The 9639-nt window shown below is 47.1% G+C and overlaps 1 protein-coding gene across 4 annotated transcripts in view; it reads left to right on the top strand.

The window, feature by feature from the left end:
- OGG1 (8-oxoguanine DNA glycosylase) overlaps positions 1-9639 on the top strand; it is a 39023-nt gene that overhangs the window by 22234 nt on the left and 7150 nt on the right. The window lies entirely within an intron of this gene.

The following is a 9639-nucleotide window of genomic DNA, read 5'->3' as shown; positions in this document are numbered from 1 at the left end:
TGGCTAACTTTTTTATTTTTTGTAGAGATGGGAGGTCTCACCATATTGCCCAGGCTGGTCTCAAACTCCTGGGCTCAAGCAATCCTCCCCAATCAGCTTCCCAAAGTGCTGGAATTACAGGCATGAGCCACTGCACCTGGCCAATTTATTATGCACATTTTACAGATGAGAGAGGAAGATAGCTGAGGTTCCTAGAAAGGCTTTGGAGTCTAACTGATCTGATCAAGCTTTGCCTCTCGGAACCTCAGTTCCTTACTCGGGAACATGGTAATATTGATGATTGACTCAGAGTTCTGAGAATTCTATGAGATAATGACATGAAGTGCCTAGAACACTATTCAAAACATGAGAGCTAGACTCAGTGTAAACTGAGGCTCAGAGACAGGACTTGATTTGGCCAGGGATGAGGGGTTAAGGGATCCCTCTTCCAAATCTCAGTATCTCAGACTCCGTTGTTCATGGAAAAATACATTTCCTGCTCAGGGCTGAGCCCCCACTCTCCCCTATACCTGCCAAGCATACCCACTGAGCTAGGGGTTCTTTTACCACAAATTCCTGTTCATCTTGATGAGAACACCCCCTGGGTGATAAGATGACCTCTGTCCTTTTGAGGACTTGCACAACTTCTTTTTTTTTTTTTTTTTGAGACAGAGTCTCCCTCTGTTGCCCAGACTGGAGTGCAATGGTGCCATCTCGCCTCACTGCAACCTCCACCTCCCAGGTTCAAGCAATTCTCCTGCCTCAGCCTCCCAAGTAGCTGGGACTACAGGCGTGAACCAGCATGCCCAACTAATTTTTGTATTTTTAGTAGAGATGGGGTTTCACCATGTCGGTCAGGCTGGTCTCGAACTGCTGACCTCAGGTGATCCACTCGCCTCAGCCTCCCAAAGTGCTGAAATTACAGACATGAGCCACTGTGCCAGTTGACTTGTGCAACTTCTATGGTGTACTTTATATTTTTCCTGCTTTTGAGCATTTCTGAGAGCACTCATGTTTTCTTTAACAAACACATTATCTTTACTTTTTTAGTATTTCTATTGAACAAGTGATGCATGGTAATTGGAGGAAAATTCCATAACATATTAAAAACACACACAGACTAACTGATAAGATTCTTTCACTTCCCAAGTGACAGAATCCCAACCTAAACCAGCTTCATCCAAGAGGAATCTTTAGTTGACAATAGCTGGCACAAGATTGCAGGAAAGACACCAGGGATTAGGGGCTTGGAGACTGGAACTAGAGATGTAGTACTCATAGGATTTGCTTTCTCTATTTTCTCTCCTTGTCTTGATTTCTCTTCACACATTGGCCTCTTTTTCTCTCCAGAGTGGTCTTCTAGTTGGCAGGAAACATGGAGTGAGGCAGCCCCAGCTTTCCGATTAAACACAGTAGAAGGAAAGCATCCTCCCAATTTCCTGTCTCATTCTCAGGGAAGGACTCTGGCTCTGCTTGAGTGGTAGAGTGACATGTTCACCCCTTGGCCTCCAAAACTGTTGCCAGGAGAATTAGAGTGCTGTATTGAGTGAGTGTACTGTAATGGGCAGCCATAAGGAATGGAAGAGGTATCTTGTCCAAAGGAATTAGGGGTGCAAAGGAAGCAAGAATAACACAACCCTCTCAGCTGGGCCCCCACCAACCAGAGACAGCCAGTGTTCACATTTTTAGTACAATTCTTCCAGATTTTTTGGATGCATATACATATACATCCTTCTGCAGCTCCCAGTCCCAATGAGCACATTTCAAGGTACTAATCAAAAAGTGAGTGAAGGGTCGGGCACGGTGGCTCAAACCTGTAATCCCAGCACTTTGGGAGGCCAAGGCTGGCAGATCATCTGAGGTCAGGAGTTTAAGACCAGCCTGGCCAACATGGTGAAACCCCATCTCTACTAAAAATACAAAAATTAGCTGGGCATGGTGTTGGGCACCTGTAGTTCCAGCTACTTGGGAGGCTGAGGCAGGAGAATTGTTTGAACCCAGGAGACGGAGGTTGCAGTGAGCCGAAATTGCACCACTGTACTCTAGCTTGGGTGACAGAACGAGACTCCATCTCAAAAAAAAAAAAAAAAAAGAAAGAAAAATGGTGAGCCAAGGAAAGTCAAATGTTCACAGGGAAAAGGGGTATTGTTTAAAAAAAAATATCAAAACAGTGCAGACATCTCCGTCAATTCTTTTATTTATTAATTATTATTATTATTGAGACAGGGTCTCACTCTGTCACCCAGGCTGGAGTGCAGTGGCACCATCATGGCTCACTGCAACCTTGACTTCCCAGGCTCGAGTGGTCATCCCACCTCAGCCTCCTGAGTAGCTGGGGCTACAGGTGTGTACCACCATGCCTGGCTAATTTTTTTTATTTTTTTATTTTTTGTAGAGATCGGGTCTCTACTTCCTCTGTTGCCCAGACTCCTCTGGAACTCTGGACTCAAGTGATCCTCCCGCTTCGGTCTCCCAGAGTGCCAGGATTATAGGCATGAGCCACTGTGCCCAGCTGACAGGTTTATTTTTAAAAATTCTTTGGCTGGACGTGGTGGCTCACTCCTGAATCCCAGCACTTTGGGAGGCTGAGGCAGGTGGATCACCTGAGGTCAGGAGTTTCAAGACCAGCCTGGGCAACATAGTGAAACCCCGTCTCTACTAAAAGTACAAAAATTAGCCAGGTGTGGTGGCGCACACCTGTAGTCCCAGCTACTTGGGAGGTTGATGCAGGAGAATCGCTTGAACCCGGTAGGGGAGACTGCAGTGAGCCGAGATTGCAACATTACACTCCAGCCAGGACAACAGAGCCAGACTCTGTCTCAAAACAAAAACAAACAAACAAACAAACAAAAAACCTTTAACTTTTGTTGCTTTTTGTCACTTTTCTTTTTTTTTTTTTTTTAGACGGAGTTTCACTCTTGTTGCCCAGGCTGGAATGCAATGGCAGGATCTTGGCTCACTGCAACCTCCGCCTCCTGGGTTCAAGTGATTCTCCTGCCTCACCCTCCCAAGTAGCTGGGACTACAGGCGTGCACCACCACACCCAGCCAATTTTTGTATTTTTAGTAGAGATGGGGTTTCACCATCTTGGCCAGGCTGGTCTCGAACTCCTGACCTCATGATCCACCTGCCTTGGCCTCCCAAAGTGCTGGGATTACAGGCATGAGCCACCGCACCCGGCCTATTACTTTTTTTTTTTTTACTTTTTTTCAAAAAGTGAAAACCCTACCCTACTCTGAAATGGTAGGCAACAATGAAAGGCAAACTTCAGACTGGGGAAATGTTTTATAGACAATGGCTTAATATTTTTATTATATAAACAACACACAGAATTGATAACAAACAGAAAGAACCCAATAAATGGTCAAAGGATACAGATAAAACACAATAAACACAAGACATTTTGAATCTCACTAGTAATACAAAAAAATACAAAGTAAAAGGTCATTTGCAGGCTTTCAAATTTGAAGTTTAAAAAGCTGGTAACACTGAAGGCTGATGTTGATGTGAGGAATGAGTAGTCCTATGTTCTGGTGGGAAAATGATTTGCTAAAGATCCTTTGGAAAGCAATTTGGCAATATGCATCAAAGGCTTAAATAATGTCGAGGTCTTTTGACTCAGGGACTTTTCTACTGGCAATCAGTTTCGGAGAAGTAATCCTAAATTAGGACAAGGCTATATACGCCAAGGTGTTTGAAGAATTTTTTTTTTTTTTCCTGGGCTCACGCCTATAATCCCAGCACTTTGGGAGGCCGAGGCAGGTGGATCACTTGAGCCCAGGAGTTCGAGACCAGCCTGGCCAACATGGTGAGACCCTGTCTCTACTAAAAATACAAAAATTAGCTGGGCGTGGTGGCACATGCCTGTAACCCCAGCTACTTGGGAGGTTGAGGCAGGAGAATCACTTGAACCTGGGAGGTGGAGTTTGCAGTGATTTAGATTGTGCCACTGCACTCCAGCCTGGGTGACAGAGCAAGACCCTGTCTCAAAAAAAACCCAGAAAAACAAAACAAAACAAAAATATGCCCTGAGCTTTTGATTAAAAGTTTTGATAAGAAATCACTATGTGAAACTTAAATTCCATTTGCTATCAAATGTATGGAGAGTATTTTCAATGTATTATTCCAGTTTCCACATGAGATATTACTGAAACAGATTTTGGAGGACATCTACCAGTCTGCCACATTCCCCATCTCACTTGTATTTCTTTGCACCAACTTCACCCTCACTCCCTCTCATTAGTCCAACCTCCATGCTGCTCTGAGAGTGCTTTCTGATTCAGAGTGCTATTATGGCACTAGTCTGCTCACAAACCACCCATAGCTCCCTGTTACCTCAGAATGTGATTCTCAAACTTCAGTATGCACCAGGAATCACCTAGAAGGCATGTTATAATAGAGTGGCTAGGCCCCATACCCAGAGGTTTGTTTTTTTCTTTGAGACAGTCTCACTCTGTCACCCAGGCTTGAGTGTAGTGGTGTGATCTCCGCTCACTGCAACCTCCACCTTCCAGGTTCAAGCAATTCTTCTGCCTCAGCCTCCCAAGTAACTGGGATTACAGGTGCATGCCACCATGCCTGGCTAAGTTTTGTATTTTTAGTAGAGACAGGGTTTCACCATACTGGCCAGGCTGGTCTTGAACTCCTGACCTCAGATGATCTGTCCTCCTTGGCCTCCCAAAGTGCTAGGATTACAGGTGTGAGCCACGGTGCCAGACTCTACACCCAGAGCTGTTGATTCAGTAGGTCTGTGGCCCGAGAATTTGCATTTTTATCAAGTTCCCAACTGATGCTGTTGCTGCCAGTCCAGGGACCACACTTGGAGCACCATTGTCCTGGAGAATAAAGTCCGTGCTCCTTAACCTGCCATTCAAACCCTTGCCCAGCCTGGTCTTCAACCTACTTTCTAGCTTCATCTCTTATCCTTTCCTTCCCCCTCCACACACCCAGGGCTCCAGTCACACTGCAGTTCTCACTTCTCTCTAAGCAGGCCAGCTGTTCACACCTCTGTGCCTTGCTCCTTTTGTCTGGAATGTTATCTTCTGCCCAGCAATTTTCTTTCCACATCCTCCCTGAAGCCTTTCCTGACCCTCTAAGCTGTTGTTAAGTCTTTCTGTGCCCCAGGTCCATGCCAACTTTGCACAGTCTCTTTTTTTTTTTTTTTTTTTTTTGAGATGGGGTCTCGCTCTGTCCCCCAGGCTGGAGTGCAGTGGCGCGATCTTGGCTCACTGCAAGCTCCGCCTCCTGGGTTCACACCATTATCCTGCCTCTGCCTCCTGAGTAGTTGGGACTAAATGTGCCCGCCACCACGCCCAGTTAATTTTTTGTATTTTTAGTAGAGAAGGGGTTTCACTGTGTTTGCCAGGATGGTCTCAATCTCCTGACCTTGTGATCCGCCCACCTTGACCTCCCAAAGTGCTGGGATTACAGGTATGAGCCACCGCGCCCAGCCTACACAGTCTTCTTGTTGCTCTTGCGGCCTAGTGTTTTGATTGTCTGTCTAGCTGTGTCCCCATCTCTGGAGCCTTAGTCACCTCCATAGCTCTCAGCCATGGCGACAGGGTCACTGAGTGAGGGAACAAAAGTATAATGAGGAAGTGGAGGTGTGTGGATGAGTGAATAAGTGAATGGAGTAATTAGGTAAGTGAAGAAATGGGGAGTTTATTGATACCTAAGCGAGTGAGTTACAGTCTACTGGGCTTGGTTCTTTCCATTGAGTCCTGAGCTAGAGGCCAAGAAAGAAATGTATTCCCTGACCACATTTCCACAAAGTTCCTGTCATCACTTTCTTTTCAGCAGGGGCCAGTTGGGACCCAGAGCACCCAGTGCCTAGAGTACTCAGGAGCAGACAGGGGCTGGGGACCCACTGTGGGTCAGAGCCTACCCTCCCCATTCGCACTCACCCTGGTGTTGCTGAAAGTCAGCTGTAAGGCATTTGGGACTCTGGGGAGGTCATGTTGTGCAAGACAGATGCTTTCTAGGGCCAAGACACAAAAGGCTTTGCCTCCAAACTGGTGATAAGGAATCAGAATTGTTTTGAGTTAAATTTGGAGATTTGAGGTACTGGAACTAATCTGCCCTCGTCATGACAATCCAGCTTCCTCCACACTCATAAAGGAGGCATCTTTTGGCTCCAGCAGACACTCTGATATGATTGTAAGAACTTTGCCAGGGATGGTGCTACCTGGGGGCAGCAGCTATTCCTACATCAAGGCTGCATGGCCTCAGTAAGGCACAGCATCTCTTTGAGCTTCTGTGTCATCTGCAGGCTGGAATATTACTCTCCTTGGAGGTGCATGGTAAGCATCAGATGGGAGGGGTGGGTAAAGGGCCTGGCACAGTGCCAGGCAGATAGTAGGTATGCAGCAGAGAACAGCTAGAGTGCTCATGACTGATCCTTGAAAGTTAAGTTTCTTCTCTGGTGAACTAGGCCCAGTCGGTCTTCTAGGGTTCTTCCATTTATATCTGTCTTCCTTCTTTCACAATTCTGTCCAATTTTAGGACGTCAGCTCTCATCCCACCTCCTCCACAAAACTGTCTCTGTTCTTGGAACTCTCTACCAACAACGCCCACCATACTTATGGTGTGGCCCAGTGAACATGGAATTGAGTGGTTAAGAGGAGGGGGTCTTCGAGCAGAGCTGCCGTGTATGGCTGCATAGGTTGGGCACTGGCCAAGTATAGGGAGTACCGTTCACATACACTGTAATGGGAGTGGGGCCCCAGTGAGTTGTAATGAAGAGGCTCTCTCTGCAAGCCAAATGGCCTGAGTTTGAATGTTGGCTCAACCACTCAATTGCTTGACAAAGCAAGGTGTGTAACCTCCTAAGGCTCAGTTTCCTCATCTGTGAATGGGATGTTATTATGGGGTAGCTGATACCTACCCCATAATATTAGGTAGTTGAATGAGTTCAAAACAGTGCCTGGTACATACTAACATTTACTGAGCACTTAATTGCATTATCATTATGATTATAGTTGGTTTCTCATCATTGCATGTGTGGGTGTCTTTTCTCTCTGAGAAGGCTGTGAGCAACCTGGGGACAATGAGTCACTGAGAAATTGCAGCAGCTTGGCCCAGCACCTAGTGGGAGGCAGGGCCTCATGCTGTCCTCTCTCTCAGGATGCTACTTCATCTTTCTTTTTGCCAAAATTCACTTGTAAGAGTTAGGCCTTTTTTAGTTACAAATCACAAAACTCTAAAGCAAACTAGTTTAAGCCAGAAGAAGTCTTTGTGGGCTGATATATGTGGGAAGTCTAAGGGAGGATCCGGTGGCTTCAGGAATAGCTGGATGCAGCGCTTCTCCTTCTCCTGGCTCTGCTTTTCTGAGCTGGCTTTATTCTCAAGCAGGTTTTCCCCCATGGGAGGAGCGCAGGTCACTGGGGTAGCCTGAGCTTATCATCTGTGGCTTATGGTCCAAAAAGAAGTGAAACTCTCCTCTCAGCATCCATAGAGCAATATTATGGAGGGCCTTGAGTGACCCAGCTTGGGTCACATGCCTGCTTCTGGGACTAATCATTGTGGCCAGAGGGATTGGCACTTGACTGGCTGTGGGGAAAAGAAAGAGAGATCAGACTGTTACTGTGTCTATATAGAAGGAAGTAGACATAAGAGACTCCATTTTGTTCTGCATTTGAGATGCTGTTAATCTGTGACCCTACCCCCAACCTTGTCCTTGCAAGAGACATGTGCTGTGGTGACTCAAGGTTTAAAGGATTTTGGGCTGTGCAGGGTGTGCTTTGTTAAACAAGGCAGCTTGCTGGTTAAAAGTCATCACTAGGCCGGGCGCGGTGGCTCAAGCCTGTAATCCCAGCACTTTGGGAGGCCGAGACGGGCAGATCACAAGGTCAGGAGATCGGTGACTATCCTGGCTAACACGGTGAAACCCTCAGCTTCTACTAAAAACATACCCACGGCTGGTGGAGCCTGTGGTCCCAGCTACCGGGAGGCTTGGCGTATAACGGCAACCCTATGAGGCGGAGTTTGTAGGTGGTTTCGGACGCAATGCACTCCGCCTGGGTGATAGAGCAAAGACTCCGCCTCAAAAAAAAAAAAAAAAAAAAAAAAAGTCACTATTCTCTTAATCTCAAGTACCTAGGGATGTGGCTTTCACCTGCCAAAGGTCACAGGGACCTCTGCCTAGAAAGCTAGGTATTGTCTGCTGCTTCTCCCATAGTCCTGAAATATGGGCCTCATGGGAAGGGAAGATCGATCCGCCCCAGCCTGACACCCGTGGAAGGGTCTGTGTCAGGAGGACTAGTGTAAGAGGAAAGAAGCTCTTGAAGGGAGAGAGAAAGCATCTGTCCTGCCCGTCCCTGGCAATGGAACATCTCGTAAACTCTGACAGATGTTCCCACATTGAGAAAGGAGAAAACCGCCTGAGGCATGGCAGGATTTTGCTAGCATCGGTGCTACTTTATGCACTAAAAGCGGCTTTATGAAGATGTTTGTATGGCGTATTATCAAGGCACAGCACTTCTTTCCAAACTTATTCATGTCACAGAGGATCTTTATTCATATCGCCTTTACTGCTGACCTTCTCCTTAATGATCCGACATTCTCGCTACTTTTTCGGGCGATGGTAAAGATACCGATCAATAAATACTTAGCAACCGAACGTAGTCAGTATTGGTCTTCAGGCTGCTGAGTGCCCGCCCCTGGGCTCCATCTTTTTTCTTTCTCTATACTTGTCTCTGTGTCTCTATTTCTTTTGAGACGGAGGTCTCACAGCCTGAGTTGAGTGGTGCCTTGATTCAGCCATCTCGAGCCATCGCCATTCCTACCAGCCTCCTGCTTAGCTGAGACTACAGGCTACCACCAATTGTTTTTTTGTATTTTCAGTAGAGACGGGTTTCACCATGTTAGCCACAGGATAGTCTCATCTCCTGACCTCGCGGATCCACCCGGGCCGGCCTCCCAAAGTGCTGATTACAGGCTTGAGCCACCGCTACCTCGCCTCTGTGTGTCTCTATTTCTTTCTCAAGTCTCTTGTTCCACCTAACGAGAAACGCCCACAGGTGTGGAGGAGCAGGCCACCCCTTCACTGGCTAAGCTGGGGCCATGTGTCCACCCTAGTTTGGCAGTCAGATAAGAGCCATGTGTGATGGGGAAGGGACATTTCTCCAACAGAGAGGTGCTGGGTGTACGAGAATCTCAGCCATGTTCGCCCTCCTTCTTTATGGCTCAGTTCATAGGTCACTTCCTTAGGGACCCTTACCCTCCCTTCTCCCCTGCGTGGACCTCAACCTTCCCACATTAAATTGCAAATTATTCCCTGATTCTCTGAGACCAGTCTTGGAACAACTTGAGGCAGGTACCAAAGCGTATTAATTCATCTGTGTCCCTCAGGCCAAGCTTCCTGCCCCAGGTGTGGAAGGGTTGTTGTTGTTGGCCTATCCAGCATTCACTTCCCCGCTTCCTACTCAGATCTTGTTAGGTTTTACTCTCTCTCCACCCCCTTGATGGAGTAGCAAACTCCGCTCTGGCATAAACCCATTACAGTCTCTCTTGCCACAGTGACTGAGGAATGGGCATGTGAGACTGAGTTTGGGCCACTGAAACATGATGGTATCTGGGAAAAGGCTTCTTGCTCCTGTAGGTGGGCCATGGAAGCCCACTGGCTCCCGCTCCCTGCTGTGCTGGATGTAAATGAGGAAGCAT

Source organism: Papio anubis, chromosome 2 (assembly GCF_008728515.1).
Source record: "Papio anubis isolate 15944 chromosome 2, Panubis1.0, whole genome shotgun sequence".
In the NCBI taxonomy this organism is placed as follows: Eukaryota; Metazoa; Chordata; class Mammalia; order Primates; family Cercopithecidae; genus Papio; species Papio anubis.
The sequence above is the reverse complement of the archived record's forward strand: the minus strand, read 5'-3'. Positions and strand labels throughout refer to the sequence as shown.